At 35.6% G+C, this 19,299-nt stretch overlaps 1 protein-coding gene and 1 pseudogene across 3 annotated transcripts in view; one reads left to right on the top strand and one right to left on the bottom strand.

Moving 5' to 3' along the window:
• Nucleotides 1–19,299, top strand: part of RASAL2 (RAS protein activator like 2) — a 445,700-nt gene that overhangs the window by 19,080 nt on the left and 407,321 nt on the right. The gene's annotated exons all lie outside the window — the stretch shown is intronic.
• Nucleotides 3,356–3,723, bottom strand: LOC128596788 (alpha-ketoglutarate dehydrogenase component 4-like; annotated as a pseudogene).

Genomic DNA, 19,299 nt, shown 5'->3' with positions numbered 1-19,299 from the left:
CCCTTTACTCAGTGGGCCTGCGTTTCGGTCCCAGATCTTTTCTGTGGTGGTTGCCACCTGAGTGGCAACCTCTGGTTGCCCAGGGAGACAGGGGGTGTGGCTTGAGAATATCCAGGAGTGAGCCCTATTATTCCCAAAGGCAGCTGCTGTTCTGTGCCTTGGGGCACCGCCTTCTCTGGTGTGGTTCCCTCTCAGCCTACCGTCCTCTCCTCACTCCTGTGCCCCAGAGGCTGCACTGACCAGTTGCAGTTTAGGCCCTGTCCACACCCCTCAGGATATCACCCAAGAATCTGGACTCCTCGGGACAGGCCTCCAAACCTCAGAGTGAGAGTGGAGGGGAGTGCTGGGAGCTCAGAAGAGAATATATACAGTTTTATTCAGTTTTATGCCTGGCAGGAGAATGCCATGGCACCCTAGTAGGGGAGGTAGGTCCAGTTTTTATACAGTCCTCCCGTGGAGTGCAGTGGGAGGACCTTTGAACTCTGCTTCTTTGTTTGTGGGGCATTCCGAGCTGTTCTCATGGGGTAGGGGACTACCGTCTGCTTGGTGATGGATTTTGTACCCTTTGTTTGTATCCTTGGGGTCGCAGCTCACCTCAGCGGGGTTGATGTGCGTTCTTCAACCTTCTCTCTTTGTGCAGCTCTAATCCACCAGGTTGCTTGCTAAATTTCTGTCCTTTAACTCTCCTTCTGGATGGGAGCTTCTGTGGAAAGCTGGCTTCAGTCAGCCATCTTGTCTCCACCCCCTCAATATTTTATTAATTTGAAATGTGAAATCACTATAGATGACAGCATTATTATTAGGAGTAAATCTGTAACTCAGGTTTGGTCTGAAGGAAGGTGACTCTTAATTGCCTTCTTCTCAGTTCTTATAACAGAAGGTTTTTACTATCGTTTTATAAATAATTGTTCAGAAAAGGTAGATTTGCCCTATCTCTAGGGCAGTGACTGACAACATAAAACATCCCCTTGCCTGACTATAGTCTGTTTGCACATTGTAGTTTGTGCAATTCACAGTCATAGATTTACCCCCATGGTTTCCTTGGGCTTGACTATGTGTAATTTTATGTATATTTATAAATTTCAAGAATGCCCCTGTGTGCCCAGCACTCTGTAAGGAAATCTGAGGCCTTTCTAGTGCTTTTTCCTGTGGACCCAGGAGAATTGGTTCCAGGAACTCCCATGGATACCAAAATCTGCATATACTCAAGTCCCTTATATAAAAGATGGTATACTATTTGTGTATAACCTACACTTACCCTCCTGTATACTTTTAAATCATCTTTAGATTACTTCTAAGTATGTATTGTTGTGTAAATGCTAAGTAAATAGTTATACTATATTTTTTTTATTTATATTTTGTAGCGTTTTATTGTTTTCTTTTTCCAGAATAATTTTGATCTACTGTTGACAGATGTGGAATTCATGGAGAGCCAACTATAAATAGAATCATGTGATACATAATCTTTTCTAGGCTGACTTTCATTTGGCATTTTTTGAGATTCATCCATGTTACATGTATCAGTAATTCCTTTGTATTGCTGAGTATTAAAGTATAATTCAAAGGAATTATACTTTATAAATATGTGAATTATATCCTTTGAATTATACTTTATAAACATGAAGTATCCTTTGAATTACACTTTATAAATATGGGTAGTCTGTTGTATCAATTCCTCTGGGGTATAGCTTTTTTGATAATATTGTGAATGGTATGGTTTTCAAATTTTAAATTTCTGATTATTTGTTGCTAGTATATAGAAATACAATAGATTTTTTTATATTTTTATCTTATATCTGAAACCTTGCTAACCTCACTTATTTCTAGTAGTCTTTTTGTAGAATTCATTGCCTTTTCTACATAGAGGATTATGTTGTCTGCAAGTAAACATAGTTTTACTTTTTCTTTTCCCAATTAGGATGTCTTTCATTTCTTTTCTGGTTACATTGGCTAGAACCTCCAGTGTAATGTTTAATAATAGTGTTGAAATGGATATTCTTACCTACATCCTAATCTTAGGGTGGAAAAAGATTTAGTCTTTTGTTCTTTAAGTATGATGCTACCCTTAGTTTTTTGTTTTTTAAATAATAGATGCCCTTTATCAATTTGAAGATGTTCTTTTTTTAAGAGCTATTTTAAAAATTAGAAGTGGATGTTGGGTTTTCTCAAAAGCATTTTCTGCATCTGTTGAAGGTATCAGATTTTTTTTTTCTTTTATAGTGTGTTAATATTGTGAATTACATTGAATTTTGAGTTTTAAACCAACTTACAATCCTGACATAAACCTTACTTGGTCATGATATGTTGTTATCCTTTTTATGTGTTGTTCGATTTGATTTTACTAGAAGTATGTTAAGAATTTTGTATCTGTGTTCATGAAGAATATTGGTTTTTAAATTTCTTATGCTTCTGGTTTCAGAGTATTCTGATTTTATAGTATGCACGTAAAGTGTTACTTCTTTTCAGTTTTCTGGAAGAGTTTGTGTGGAATTGGCATTATTTCTTCCCTATACATTTGATCCAGTTAATCAAAGAAGCATCTGGACTTGGACTTTCCTTTGTGGGAAGGTGACTCACTTCAGATCTAATTTCTTTAATAGACACAGGGCTATTTAGGTTATTTATTCTTGAGTGAGTTTGTGTGTGTGTGTGTGTATGTTTTGGAAGAAATGTGTTCTTTTTGTTTAAATTGTCAAATGTATCAACATAAAATTGTTCATAGTATTTCCTTCTATTTTTAATGTCTTTAGAATTTCTTTTACTTTTCTTTCTTTCTTTTTTTTGAGACAGAGTATATGCCGTGGCATCACAAGTCACAGCAACCTCAACCTCTTGGACTTAAGTGATTCTCTTGCCTCAGCCTCCCAAGTAGCTGGGACTGCAGGTACCCACCACAATGCCTGGCTATTTTTTTTTTTTTGTTGTTGTTGTTGCAGTTGTCATTGCTGTTTAGCTGGCCTGGGCCGGGTTTGAACCCACCGGCATGGGTGTATGTGGTTGGTGCCCTACCCACTGAGCTACGAGCGCCACCCAGATCTTACTTTTCTTATTCCTGATGCTGTTATTTTGTATCTTCCGTATTTTGTCCTAGTCAGTCTGATTTATTCACTTTATTGATCTGCAAATCAGATTTTGGTTTCATTTTTTTCTATTTTATTAAAAAATTAAAATTTCATTGATTTCTGTTTTGATTTTTATCATTTCCTTAATTTTATTTCAGGTTTCATTTATTATTAATTTGCCAATAATCTTTTTTAATTTTCTTTTTTTTCATCTAAATTTTCTATGTCTTTTTTTTTTATACAAGATTTATTAAAGTTGTTCAATATACAATTTGTCCTTTTTCATTTTGGAAGTCATTTATTGTAAAGGTAATTTCTTTTGTCTGATGACAAACAGCAGCCATAGTGATTACTCTGGACCTACATGTTGGATATGTTCAATTTCTTCTTGAGACACAAGTTTCCTTCTGTTTTTCTGAGGTGATGTTTTTATTATTTCTGCAGTGTCTGGTGGACCCTAATACATCAGCAAATCTGGTGATTTACTTCCTTTAGAATGCTGGGAAATTGCAGAAGAGTGAGACGGTAGTCCTGCTGATCTCAAAGCTTTTCATACATTGGGTTTAGGATTGTTTCTTCTGTTAGGAAATCGTATTAATGGAGTGTGCGGCTTGACTACCTGCATGACCCTGCTGGCAGACACCATCTTGCTGCCCATCATCCTTTTTGTAATTTCTTAAGGCAGAAGCTAATTGATTTGAGATTTTTCTTCATTCCTAATACAATTTAGGCATTTTAGTGCTTGTAATGGTCTAAGTATTACTATAGTTGAATCCCACAAATTATGTTGTGTTTTCATTTTTATTCAGTTTACAAAATAATTTCTCATACTGCATTTGATTTCTTCTTGGACACATAGGCTGTATAGAAGTGTATTATAGTTTCCAAATATTTGAGGATTTTCCAGATATCATTTTGTTACTGATTTCCATTTTGTGGTCAGAGAATATATGTTCTCTGTTTTTACTGCCCAGAATATAGGGTGTACTTAAAACAATTGTTTATTTTCCTGTTGTGGGGTGGAGTGTTGTATGAATATTAATTGCTTTTAGTTGCTAGGATCATGCAAGTCTTTTATATTCTTCCTGATTTTCACGTTTTGCTTTGTGTGTGTGTGTGCATATATTTTTTTTTTTTGTTGTTGTTGGGGATTCATTGAGGGTACAATAAGCCAGGTTACACTGATTGCAATTGTTAGGTAATGTCCCTCTTGCAATCATGTCTTGCCCCCATAAAGTGTGACACACACCATATTTTTTTTTTTTTTTCTTTTCAGTTTAGGCCCGGGCCAGGCTCAAACCCGTTACCCCTGGCATATGGGGCTGGCGCCCTACTCCTTAAGCCACAGGTATCTCCCTGCTTTGTATATTTTGAAGCTTTATTATTGGACCATAAACATTTAGGAATATTATGTCCTGCTGGTTATTATGTCTTATTTATTATGAAGTGGTCCTCTTTATCTTTGTTAATAGTCTTTGTTCTGGAACCTGGAAGCCACTCTAACTTTCTTGTTATAAATGTTAGCGTAGAATGTTTTTCTCTATCCTTTTACTTTTAACCTGCTTGTTGGTTTATATTTCAAGTAAGTTTCTTATAAACAGTATATAATTGAATCTTTTATTCTGTCTTTTGATTGGAGTATTTAGGCTATTTATATTTAGTATGATTATGGTTAAGGTTAAATCTGTTCTCTTGCAATTTATTTTTTCTTTGTCCTATCTATTCTTATCCCTCTTTTTACTCTTTCTCTGCCTTTTTCATTAGTTGTGTGTTTAATTTACAATAGACTACCTTCATGTATAAGAGCCTAAACATCAGGGTGGTGCCTGTGGCTCAAGGAGTAGGGCACCGGTCCCATATGCCGGAGGTGGCAGGTTCAAACCCAGCTCCGGCCAAAAAGCACAAAAAAAAAAAAAAAAGCACCTAAACATCATACTTCCATTTCTCCTTCTGGCCTTTGTGCTATTACTGTCATCATTTTACTTCTACTTGTAAACATCACAGTAAAATATTGATATCACTTCAAATAGCCAGTTATATTTTAAAGGTATTTAAAAATGTCAGAAAATGCCTTTTTTAGTTGGAGACAGGAAGGTAAATCTTGTCCTTGTTACTACGGGTTGGCTGATAGAAGTCTCCTTCTTATCTGGTTGGGCCTAAATGATATGTTATAGAATAAATCAGTGGTGGTCTTCTTCCCTTTCTGCAGTTTTAAATCTGGTGTATTCATTTCTTCAGGAAAGTATGATCCTGAGGTATTGCAACTTTGACAAGGTGGGTTTCTTTAGTGCCATTTATTATTTAGTGCTACAAAGAGATCTCTATATCTCCTTCATGTCACCCATGTAGCCATATGACATAATACAATGGAAACCTTCATATCTTATTTCCAAATATACCACAGACTATCGATGTCTAACAGAATAAACCTGACTACAAAAATTTCATAGCAAATCTCTTCTTGTAAATGGTGTACCTGAAATTGGACATACTTGTTTGACCTAAACAAGTCACTAAAGTACTTTCTTCTCTTCTTTAAAAATGCTGTTTTTTTGGCAAGCAAAGTCAGTTTTTCTAGGCTTATTTTATTTTTGTTTAGTTTTTCTAGGTTTAGATTGAACTTCTTAGGCTCTATATTAGCAGCTACTAAATCATACTAACTCTCAGGTGAAAAAAAGTTATTTTGTTAAATATGCAATAGGAAATGTGTGGGAGAGCTGGTAAGGGTGTTGAATTGGACCCTATACTACATGTAGTATAGGCAGGTCAATTATGCCTATATTTGTTGGTTTGCCATAGATATTTTAAGAGAAAAGAAAACATATTGGCATAGGAACAAAAACATATGTTGGCAGATTTAATGTAAGGCAAAATTATTTATGGGCCTGTCCTAACGGTGTGTACAGTCTTGTCAGGGAAGAAATTGTTAATCAGAAAAAACATAAAGTAATATAAAATTGTAACTCTAAGAAATACTTTAGAAGAAAGTATATGATGTCTTAAAAGTGTATAACTAAATGATTTAGTTTAGTGTGGGAACATAGGGAAAACTTTCTTGGAGAAATGGTATTTCTACTAAGACTTAAAGAGTGTTAGTAGTAGGTGAATGTTCTAAATGAAGAAAATAGCATATGCAGCCTCTGGTGTTAGTGAGCATGGCAAATTTTAGGAACTTTGCATAAAGATCACACTAGCTGGAGCATAGACAAAGAGAGGGTACGTGGTATAAAATAAGGCTAGAGACATAGCTATGTCTTCGAGTTCCATTTGATAACTTTTTGGATTTGGGTCTGGAAAGTGATACCTGTGTCTTGGCTTTCAAAAAAATCACTCTGGTTGCACTGTAGAAGATGAATTCTTGTGGAACAGGGAGACCAGCCAGGAGGCTGTTATAGTTTGGGTAAGACTTGATGGTAATTTGGGTTAGGAAGATGATGAAGAAGAGAGAAGCAGACAGATTTGAGAGATATTTAAGAGGTTAAAGTCAATAAAATGTGTTGAGGGAATGGATATGGGGCCAGGGAAATAAGGAGAGAGAGAGAGGGAGATATGTCAATGGTAACTTCTGGTTTAATGATGAATGAATACTGGAGGAATGTTGGTGCTGTTTACTGAGATACAGTTTTCGGGTCTACCCCCCACCCCAAGGGATTTGGAAGCATTTTCCTTCCATGGAAAGGAGTAATTTTTTTTATTTTCTTTTTAAGGGAAATATATATTTTATTTAGGGATATTTTAAAATACTATTCATCCTTTAGGACCTAGTACAAATAGAACTTTCTTGAGGTCTTTCTTCACATCTCTTTGACTGCTTTTCCCCATGGATAGAAATAACCTTTCCAGCCTGCGCAGTGGCTCACACCTGTAATCCTAGCACTCTGGGAGGTCCAGGAGAGTGGATTGCTGGAGCTCATGAGTTCAAGATCATACTGAGCTAGAGTTGGACCTCATCTCTAAAAATAGCCAGGCATTGTGGCAGGAGCCTGTAGTCCCAGCTACTTGGGAGGCTGAGGCAAGAGAATTGCTTAAGCCCAAGAGTTTGAGGTTGCTATGAGCTGTGATGCCATAGCAGTCTACCAAGGGTGACAAAGTGAGACTCTGTCTCAAACAAAAAAAAGAAGAAAGAAATAACTTTTCCCTTCTGAACTTGTATTAAATTTGGCTTACATTTCTGTTATGGACATTTTTTATCATCTAACTTGATGTTTTCTACTTATCTTTATATATAATACATATATATATTTTATTTCCTCTATTGTAACTGCTGATTGAAAAGGAGTTTTATTTATTTTAATAGTTTATAACTTAAAGTAACTGTTTCTTTATTAAACACATACTGTAGCCTTATGGAGATAGGGGTTGCATGAAGAAGTGTACTCATTTCAGTAAATCAAAACACTTGTGTACATTGAGGCATCTACATAGAAGAAGAATTCACTAGTAGTACATGTATATTAGTAGGAAGGTCTTTTATGATTTCATTATTTAGATCATTAGTCATTATTAAACATTACTTTTTTTTTAAAAAAAGAACTGCTTAATGAAAGTGCTTTTGCTCAATTTTTAAAGAAAATATGTTGTCAGTTTTTATAATTTATGATTTAATTCATTAATCTGAAGTTGAAATGCTAAATATAGCCTTATATAATACCCAACATTTACATAGGGCTTCATAACTACCCAAAACATATTCATGCATAATATATCTCATTCTCTTTCCATAATTAGCCTTGTTAAATGAGATAGATATCATTGTTCTTATTTTACAAATCCATGCCATATATTGAGAACTTGGCATGAAATTATTTTTATTTTGGAATAGAGTTAACTGGAAGTATTTGAATAATAAAGTAACTGATGCTGTTGCAAATAGTAATTTCTTTCTTTCTTTCTTTTTTTTTTGCGTATTTGGCCTGAGTAGGTTTTTGGGCTATTACATAACTATTCTATTTAAGTGTCTCATGATGTTTTAATATTTTAGTTTAAAAAAATATTAAATTTGGGCGGCGCCTGTGGCTCAGTCGGTAAGGCGCTGGCCCATATACTGAGGGTGGCGGGTTCAAACCCGGCCCTGGCTGAACTGCAACCAAAAAATAGCCGGGCGTTGTGGCGGGCGCCTGTAGTCCCAGCTACACGGGAGGCTGAGGCAAGAGAATCGCTTAAGCCCAGGAGTTGGAGGTTGCTGTGAGCTGTGTGAGGCCACGGCACTCTACTGAGGGCCATAAAGTGAGACTCTGTCTCTACAAAAAAAAAAAAAAAAAAAAAAATTAAATTTATCTTCCAAATAGCTAGTAAAATTGCATTTTGAAATAGATTTATTTATATTTAAAAGTAAAATACTATGAATGAAGGAAATAGCATGATCTTATAAATAAAGCCCAATTAAGATTTGGAATATGCTATGTTTTGAATTTTAGTCCCCCGCCCCCAATTCATATGTTGAGACTTAGCCAATGTGATAGTATAAAGGGGTGTAAGGAGTGGGACCTTTAGGAGGTGATAAGTAATGAATGGGTTTAGTACCCCTATAAGAGAGTTTCAAAGGAGCTGTCTTTTGTGCCATGTGAGGACACAGCAAGAGGAACCATCTATGATTCAGAAAGCAAACCTTCACTAACTGAATATGGTGGTACTTGATCTTGGACTTCTCAACCTCCAGAAATGTGAGAGATAAATTTCTATCATTTATAAATTAATCTAAGGTATTTTATTAAAGCAGCCTGTATAGACCTTGATAATATGGTTCTTTCATGTTCTTTTAAATTATTATAGGTGTGTCCAACTTTTTTTTTCCCCCTTTGGACAGCAAATTGGAAGAATAAGAGTTGCCTTAGGCAACATGTTAAATACACAAACACTAATGATGCAGACAAAAGGTCCCTGCGTACTTTTCTTAGTCCTCAAAAAATCAGCATGTAGAAGTTCACCTTTGAATAAATATATGAATAAATTCTTTTTTACCTCTTGTTCTGTTTTCCTTTTTATGTTTCTGTTTTGTTCATAAAGTAATTAAAAATTTGTATTTATATAGTATTTGGATATGCCTGACACACATTTTCCTTGATGTTCCTCATAGCAACTTTGTGATATAGATAAGGTGATAGATTAAGAAACTGAGGTAAAGCAGGTTGTGACTTGCTCAGAATTAGAGACTCTAATCCAGTGTTTGATTTACCCTCTACTAATAGAGATCAAGTAGTTCAGCTTTCTCTTTGTCATTTGCTGTCATTGCAGTCTCCCCTGCCAAGCCCTGAATTTCTCTTTGCCTTGTTCATGTTGCTCTGTACATAGTTCAACACAAAAACAAAAACAAATAAACAAAAACTCACTTCTACTTTTTTTCTTTGCCCTTTTTCACTGGGTCATCTTATTTTTGGTTTTAGTTTTCCACATACTGTTTTTCTTTTCTGAATTTCTTTGGAAGCTTTTGGAGATAGATATTCTTCAGGAGCTAAGGCTGGCTCTAGGACTAAGTCAGTGTTTGATTGCCTCATTTTTATTCGTGGTATTCTGTACCTTAAGGACAAAAGCCACCCTGAGTCTCAAAGGAGCACGGAATCCATGGAACTAACTCCTGTTTTACTGCTGAAATAATCAATGACTGAATGTACCATCAGCCTGAGATTCATGAAATGTTCATTAGAATTCATTTGGAATGTTAGGTGAAGTGTGAAACATCGGTATGTTTTATCAGCAATCCGAATTTTGTCTGGTACAGGAAAAAAATATGACAAGCATAGGATTGTTCATCATGTATCGTCTTTGTTTTTTTGAGATAGCAACTTATTCTCTTGCCTGGGCTAAAGTGTAGTGGTGTCATCATAGCTTACTGGAACCTCAAACTCCTGGGTTCAAGTGATCTTCCTGCCTCAGCCTCCCAGGTAACTGGGATTATAGTCACGTGCTACCACAACTGGCTAATTTTTAATTTTTTTGTTGAGATGGGGATCTCACTATTGCCTATCTGGTCTCAAACTCCTGGCCTTACGTGATTCTTCTGATTCAGCCTCTCAAAGGGCTGGTATTATAGATGTGAGCCATTGCGCCCAGCCTCATGTGTTGAGAAAATTGGGTATTTTGGGAGACATATTAAGTGCAAAGGAAAAAGTGGTGCTATCTGCTTTGACTATCTGTGGGTCAAAAATGGAGAAGACAAAACTGATTTTGCTATTGGCTTAAATACAGTAGATCTTCCATAGTTGACCACCACTTTACATTGACCACCTCCTAACATCGACAGAGTTTTTATAGTCTGGACATGCACATACATGTACTTATCATACAGTAGGCCTAATTTCATATGTTAATCACCTCCATATGTTGACCAGTTTGTTAACAATCCCTTTGGGAGTCAACTTATGGAGTATTTTCAGGTCTTCACAATGGAGTAGGACTGTAGTACTAATGATTGAATATCAGAAATGATACAAGAACTTTTATTGCTTTGCATCTTAGAACATCAACTTAATGTGTATCCAGGAAGAAGATAAAAGACTAAAGAAATAAATTTTAAAAACTAACTATACTAGTTGTTAGAGGCAAGTATTTTTATGGTACATGAAAACCTTTATCAAAGAGCTAGAATTTTCATAACCAGTGAAGTTTTTGTTTTTAGTATGTCTTATATAAAATTATAGTTGGGATAAGTGTAGTTTTTACATGAGGGAAAGATTAATGATATGCATTTGTCAAATTTTATAGTCTGGCTATTCATCATAACATGAATCAGTAATATCTAGTTTTCTATTTCTTTGTTCACATACTACCCTGGACCATTTTAATTGTATAGTATTTAAAATTTATTTTTAGATCTTAGATGAGTTGACCAGAGGCTAGGGGTAATACCTTGTATGGTGTAGTCTATGGATAGAGAATGCTAGAATTTCATAATAATACTACATAATGTGTATGTTACATTCAGGATTTTGACCAGTGTTTGACAAAGTGATTCCTTCAGATCATCTACATAAATACCACCTGGAATGCATGTTAAAAATACAGATCCTTAGGCCTTCCTCCATCTCCTACCAATCAAAATGTGTGGGAACTTTGCCCAGGAATTATATTTAACAAGCACCCAGGTAATTTGAAAGCACAATAAAATTTGAGCTCTCCTGATACAGAAGATTCAGCATATGACAGATAATGCTCTCCTGTTTAAGATGGTTAACTTAAGACAGTGGTTCTCAGCCTTCCTAATGCCTTCCAATGCCGCGACCCTTTAATGCAATTTCCTCATGTTGTGGTGACTCCCAACCATAAAATTGTTTTTGTTGCCACTTCATAACTGTAATTTTGCTACTGTTATGAATTGTAATGTAAATATCTGACGTGCAGGATGTATTTTCATTGTTACAAAGGGGTCGCAACCCACAGGTTGAGACGCTGACTTAAGAGAGCTTTAAAGATAGGGGAGAGTGAGGATATTTACTTTTAGTTTAGGAATCAAATAGATTTTTAGAAATTTAAAACGGCTAATAAAAAATAAGACAGAGCTAATACATAATTATAGTATTTCATTTATTAATTTCTCTTGAATAGGAAACTTGGACTTGATTTTTTTAATGCAGGGCCTTGAACATCTAAGCACAGTAGGAAGTACTGCAATGTTTTAAAAACTATTTTTCAGGTTCTGTTTATTTGAAGAAATATAGATAAGCTACATATTCAGCTTGCCTTTTGGTCTCCACTTCACTGTCTGCTCTGCTCTGCTAGTGCTTTTCCAGATGTCAGGTTTTCCAAAACTGAGCTTGAATTTAAAAATAAAGAGAAGGAAGGGGGAAAAATTGCTATCTTTTATTCACTGCTTATGAAGTTTGTTGTTAGTGAAATGTCTATGTTAGGATTTCCAAACTCTTTACCCCAAAAGAAAATATCCAGAACCCCAGAAAATGAAAGTAGATCTGCTCTGGTTACCCCATAGATGCTTCTGAGGCATTTCCCTGGTGCTCTAGGGCCATGGGTACGCGATATAAAATTTGAAAACCACTGGAAAAAGAGGTTGCTAATATTTACTAAATTTCGAGTAGAAAGAATAGGGGAGAGTCTGAAGTTCTGTGAAAGTTGTTCAATCCTTAACAGTGGTAGTTCTCAGTTGGGGAATGTGCCCCTTTGGGGAACATTAGCAAGTTTTGCAGAAATGTTTGGTTGTCACATCTGGGGTTGGGGAGGGGAGCCACTGATACTTCTGGGTAGAGGCCCACATACTGCTAACATTCTCTACAGTATATAGTGTCTCTCACAGCAAAGACTTATCCTGCCCCAAATATCAAGAGTAACTAGGTTGAGAAAGCCTACGTTAGAGAATCAAGTGTTCTAAAAAATAACTTGGTTTGTAGTTCATGTTCTGTATAAATAAGAGTTTAATGGACAAAAGGCAAATGTTTTTGTAAATGAGTAGCATGGTAAATTGTGTTTACATTACTGTTCCAATTATTCTTTCATTAGAGTGTTATTTAGCAAAGATATTTGATTAAACAAATTTTCTTTCAAGAACTTTAATATGATCTTTAATAAAAAAATATTATTTGTGTTTTATTATGATACCCTATGAGACATATGAGGTCTGACAATTTTGCGAAGTTTCCATCACGCACTTACGTTTTATAACCTTGATATATCAGTGCCTCACAGCTGTGTTTGTATGGTGGTGTCTTGCTCAATGGTGTTCATTATTGTTGTCGTGTGTTATTATATGTTGTATGATGACAGCTCTGATGGTTGTTCCAGAAAAAAAAGAGTTCCTTCTAAGGTTGAACAATACATTGGCAAAAAAAAAAAAAAAAAAACAAATATATATATATATATATATATACACACATATATATATATATATATACACCATATTTTTTCTTTTTTTTTTTATTGTTGGGGATTCATTGAGGGTACAATAAGCCAGGTTACACTGATTGCAATTGTTAGGTAAAGTCCCTCTTGGAATCATGTCCTGCCCCCATAAAGTGTGACACACACCAAGGCCCCACCCCCTCCCTCCGTCCCTCTTTCTGCTTCCCCCCCCATAACCTTAATTGTCATTAATTGTCCTCATATCAAAATTGAGTACATAGGATTCATGCTTCTCCATTCTTGTGATGCTTTACTAAGAATAATGTCTTCCACGTCCATCCAGGTTAATACGAAGGATGTAAAGTCTCCATTTTTTTTAATGGCTGAATAGTATTCCATGGTATACATATACCACAGCTTGTTAATCCATTCCTGGGTTGGTGGGCATTTAGGCTGTTTCCACATTTTGGTGATTGTAAATTGAGCTGCAATAAACAGTCTAGTACAAGTGTCCTTATGATAAAAGGATTTTTTTCCTTCTGGGTAGATGCCCAGTAATGGGATTGCAGGATCAAATGGGAGCTCTAGCTTGAGTGCTTTGAGATTTCTCCAGACTTCCTTCCAAAAAGGTTGTACTAGTTTGCAGTCCCACCAGCAGTGTAAAAGTGTTCCCTTCTCTCCACATCCACGCCAGCATCTGCAGTTTTGAGATTTTGTGATGTGGGCCATTCTCACTGGGGTTAGATGATATCTCAGGGTTGTTTTGATTTGCATTTCTCTAATATATAGAGATGATGAACATTTTTTCATGTGTTTGTTAGCCATTCGTCTGTCATCTTTAGAGAAAGTTCTATTCATGTCTCTTGCCCATTGATATAAGGGATTGTTGGCTTTTTTCATGTGGATTAATTTGAGTTCTCTATAGATCCTAGTTATCAAGCTTTTGTCTGATTGAAAATATGCAAATATCCCTTCCCATTGTGTAGGTTGTCTCTTTGCTTTGGTTATTGTCTCCTTAGATGTACAGAAGCTTTTCAGTTTAATGAAGTCCCATTTGTTTATTTTTGTTGTTGTTGCAATTGCCATGGCAGTCTTCTTTATGAAGTCTTTCCCCAGGCCAATATCTTCCAGTGTTTTTCCTATGCTTTCTTGGAGGGTTTTTATTGTTTCATGCCTTAAATTTAAGTCCTTTATCCATCTTGAATCAATTTTTGTGAGTGGGGAAAGGTGTGGGTCCAGTTTCAGTCTTTTACATGCAGACATCCAGTTCTCCCAATACCATTTATTGAATAGGTAGTCTTTTCCCCAAGGTATGTTCTTGTTTGGTTTATTGAAGATTAGGTGGTTGTAAGATGTTAGTTTCATTTCTTGGTTTTCAATTCGATTCCAAGTGTCTATGTCTCTGTTTTTGTGCCAGTACCATGCTGTCTTGACCACTATCGCTTTGTAGTACAGACTAAAATCTGGTATGCTGATGCCCCCAGCTTTATTTTTATTACTAAGAACTGCCTTAGCTATACAGGGTTTTTTCCGGTTCCATACAAAACGCAGAATCATTTTTTCCAAATCTTGAAAGTACGATGTTGGTATTTTGATAGGAATGGCATTGAATAGGTAGATTGCTTTGGGAAGTATAGACATTTTAACAATGTTGATTCTTCCTGTCCCTGAGCATGGTATGTTCTTCCATTTGTTAATATCCTCTGCTGTTTCCTTTCTGAGGATTTCATAGTTTTCTTTATAGAGGTCCTTTACCTCCTTCGTTAGGTATATTCCTAGGTATTTCATTTTCTTTGAAACTATGGTGAAGGGAGTTGTGTCCTTAATTAGCTTCTCATCTGACTGTTATTGGTGTATACAAAGGCTACTGAATTGTGGACATTGATTTTATATCCTGAAACATTACTGTATTTTTTGATGACTTCTGGGAGTCTTGTGGTTGAGTCTTTGGGGTTCTCTAAGTATAAGATCATGTCGTCAGCAAAGAGGGAGAGTTTGACCTCCTCTGCTCCCATTTGGCTTCCCTTTATTTCCTTGTCTTGCCTAATTGTATTGGCTAGAACTTCCAGCACTATGTTGAATAGTAAAGGTGACAGAGGACAACCTTGTCTGGTTCCAGTTCTAAGAGGAAAAGCTTTCAGTTTTACTCCATTCAGTAAAATATTGGCTGTGGGTTTGTCATAGATAGCTTCAATCAGTTTTAGAAATGTGCCACCTATGCCTATACTCTACAGTGTTCTAATTAGAAAAGGATGCTGGATTTTATCAAATGCTTTTTCTGCATCTATTGAGAGGATCATGTGATCTTTATTTTTGCCTCTGTTAATATGGTGGATAACTTTTATGGACTTGGCATATGTTAAACCAGCCTTGCATCCCTGGGATGAAGCCTACTTGATCATGATGAATGACTTTTTTGATGATAAGCTGTAATGTATTGGCTAGGATTTTGTTGAGAATTTTTGTATCTATATTCAAGAGTGAGATTGGTCTGAAATTCTCCTTTTTGTTTGGGTCTTTTCCTGGTTTTGGTATCAGGTTGATGTTTGCTTCATAGAATGTGTTGGGGAAGATTCCTTCTTCCTCAATTTTTTGGAATAATTTCTGCAGTACAGGAATAAGCTCTTCCTTGAAGGTTTGATAGAATTCTGGAGTGAAGCCATCTGGACCAGGGCATTTTTTGGTTGGAAGATTTTTTTATCGTTTCTTTGATCTCAGTGCTTGAAATTGTTGTGTTCAGGAGCTCTATTTCTTCCTGGCTGAGTCTAGGGAGAGGGTGTGATTCCAAATATTGATCCATTTCCTTCACATTGTCAAATTTCTGGGCATAGAGTTTCTGGTAGTATTCAGAGATGATCTCTTGTATCTCTGGGGGATGAGTTGTTATTTCCCCTTTATCATTTCTGATTGAGGTTACTAGAGATTTTACTTTTCTATTCCTCGTTAGTCTGGCCAATGGTTTATCTATTTTATTTATTTTTTCAAAAAACCAACTCCTTGTTTCATTAATTTTCTGAATGATTCTTTTGTTTTCAATTTCATTGATCTCTGATTTGATTTTGGATATTTCTTTTCTTCTACTGAGTTTAGGCTTAGATTGTTCTTCTTTTTCCAATTCCATAAGATCTCTTGTGAGATTGTTGATGTGCTCTCTTTCTGTTTTTCGAATGTAGGCATCTAAAGCGATGAATTTTCCTCTCAAAACTGCTTTTGCAGTATCCCACAGGTTTTGGTAGCTTGTGTCTTCAGTGTTGTTATGCTCAAGGAAGTTAATGATTTCCTGTTTTATTTCTTCCTGCACCCATCTGTTATTCAACAGAAGGTTGTTTAATTTCCATGCCTTTGGGTGGGGTCGAGCATTTTTGTTAGAGTTGAGTTCCACCTTTAGTGCCTATGGTCTGAGAAGATACAAGGTAAAATTTCAATTCTTTTGATTCTGTTGATATTTGTTTTGTGTCCCAGGATATGATCAATTTTGGAGAATGTTCCATGGGGTGATGAGAAGAATGTATATTCTTTATCTTTGGGGTGGAGTGTTCTGTATGCATCTATCAAGCACAGTTGTTCTAGGGTCTCATTTAAATCTCTTGTATCTTTGTTTAATTTCTGTTTAGAGGATCTGTCTAGCTCTGTAAGAGGAGTGTTGAAGTCTCCTGTTATTATGGTATTATCAGATATCATATTGCTCAGACTGAGTAAGGTCTGTTTCAAGAATCTGGGAGCATTTAAATTGGGTGCATGAATATTTAGAATTGAAATGTCTTCTTGTTGTATTTTTCCCTTGACCAATATAAAGTGACCATCTTTGTCTTTTTTGACTTTAGTTGCTTTAAATCCACGTGTATCTGAAAATAAGATTGCAACTCTTCTTTTCTTCTGAATTCCATTTGCCTACCATATTATGTTTATCTGTTGATGGACACTTTGGTTGTGTTCACCTTTATTTTATTGTGAATAATGCTGCTGTGAACATTGGTGTACAAATATCTGTTCAAGTCTTTGCATTCAGTCTTTTGGGTATTCATAGGAGTAGTTCATGTATTAACTCTGTGTTTAAGTATTTGAGGAAACACCATACTGTTTTCTATAGTGGCTGTGTCATTTTATATTCTTACCAGCATTCCAGTCTCTCCACATCCTTGTTGACACTTGTTATTTTCTGTTTTTTTTTTTCTATATTAGTATCATATGAATGTGAAGTGGTCTCACTGTGGTTTTAATAGTAAAAGAGTTTTTTATGTTGTGAAAAATGTCTAAAAGTTTTAATTTTTTGCTGTCAAAATTAGGAACTAAATTATTTTTCAAAAGAGGAACTTTCCTCTATTCTGACAATCTATATGACATTCTAACCATTTTTCCCCCCTTCTCTTCAAGTTGCCTACCTAATTAGTTTAAAATTACATTCATGAGGTTTCCTGCTTTATTACACTCAGTAACTGGTACTATGGAACAGATGCAGAATAATCAAGTGAAAAATTTGTTCTGTGACTTAGTTATGTCCCACCACCTTTTCAACTGTATTGTAGGAATAGATGATGCTAAATTTTAGACTAATTGAGCAAAATATCTTGAAGAATTAAAGATATTTGAGAACAGTAGAGAGTTCATAATTCATAAATTATATGGTGAAGATGAGAGATATTGTATTGCTGATATAGCCACACTTTTTTTTTAAAGCCAGTTGCCAGATAATTGAACATCTACTAAAGGAGCAAGGCTTGGTGATAGGTATGGTATCATAGGGACACACGTAAGTATAACTAGGATTTTTATAATGCTTACTATGTGCCAGGTACGTTTTTAGGCCCTCAGAATTTTTACTTGCATTAATTTTATAACATCCATATGCCATTACCTCTGAAAATGTGAAAACTGAGGCATAAGTAGGGTAAGTTTCTTGGCTAAGATCACAAAGCTGATGGTCAAGCTTAGATTTGAAACAAGGTAGTATGGCTCTAGAGCCTGTGTTATTCTGCTGTACTCTACGTTAGAAAGCAGAAGACATGGTTCCTGCCCTCAGCCAGCTGTCTAATCACAATGAAGAATCTAAAATACATGTAAAGATATATAATGTATATATTTTAAAGGCCGTAGAGTGTAAATAAGTGCTATAAGTAGAAAGAAGGGTTCAATTTGACTAGATTGGCATAGCAAACCAGAATTAGGATTCTAGACTCTACCCATATTGTTACATAATGTTGAGCAGCTGGGATGGACTATGCACTGTTCTCATGTGTTCTATACTAGTAAGATTTAAAGAAAACCATTCTTTTAGTTCTTTAAAATAAAACTTTTTGCCATGTATGTGTAGTTGAATAGTTTATTAAAATTCACTTATTTTTGAAATCTATTAAAATAAAAATCTGAGAAAATTTTAAGAGTACATTTTATATACAACCTAGCTGCCTTTTGAAGGGATTTCTGTTTGTACTACCCTTTGAAAGTTGTTCATTGTAATTCATGGGAGATAATGGGGATAGGTAAGAGAAGAACGAAGCAGTAACATTCATTCACTTCCCCCAAATGACTTTTAATTAACATTGTTTTAATGTTTCAGGTCTGTGCTCAGAAATAGGGTGTGCTATTTATGACAGGGTGTGACATGTTGGCATACTGTCATATCCACTCTGCTGCCTCATGACTTCTCTGAGTAAAACTGACTCAGTGGTTTGAGATCTGGCCTTCAGCATAAGGGAAGGAAACCTCCACCTTGAACACCTAGAAGATTAAAACTGTCTTTCTGAGATTGTTCAGTTCATGGTCAATTCTTTGGTCCTTCATTTTATAGCTTCTTTTGCCTCAGTTATATGGTGATCTACACATTATAGGTTGATGCAGTCTATAATAATTAATTTTAACATTTCCAGACTGTAGAATGCAAAGTGTAGTGGTTTGAATATAGAGACTTATGAAAGATTATTCATGTTTTTAAAGAAGCGTTTCTTCTAACATTCACCATTATGCAGTACTTAATGGTAGTATATTTAAGTTTGGTATTTCCCCTTGGCTTTGAATTATTCTTGTGTTCTTTAGTGAGATACATAGTCTCTTAAAAATTAAGCAGCAGGAAAAAAGTATTTTCTATTATGAAATGGAAGCATTTAAAGGCACAAGGAAGTGGTAATCCCAATCCCATCCCCTCTTTTAATGTGAGAATAACAAAAACAGTATTAACTCTTTCCTTGTCATTTTAAAAAATAGTAAGTAATCATGATAAAGTATTTCTTTCTCATTGATAGTGCTTTTTATAAATTAAAAAAAAAAACCTTAGGGATAGATTACTTGGGAAGAGCACATCTTTGTAGCTTAATATATAAGTTCTAAGATATAAATGAAACTCAAGGTTTACATAAGGTTTACATAAGAAATGGAGTGGGGCGGCACCTGTGGCTCAGTTGGTAGGGCGCCGGCCCCATATACGGAGGGTGGCAGGTTCAAACCCGGCCCCGGC

This window comes from Nycticebus coucang, chromosome 10, assembly GCF_027406575.1.
Source record: "Nycticebus coucang isolate mNycCou1 chromosome 10, mNycCou1.pri, whole genome shotgun sequence".
NCBI lineage: Eukaryota > Metazoa > Chordata > Mammalia > Primates > Lorisidae > Nycticebus > Nycticebus coucang.
The sequence above is the reverse complement of the archived record's forward strand: the minus strand, read 5'-3'. Positions and strand labels throughout refer to the sequence as shown.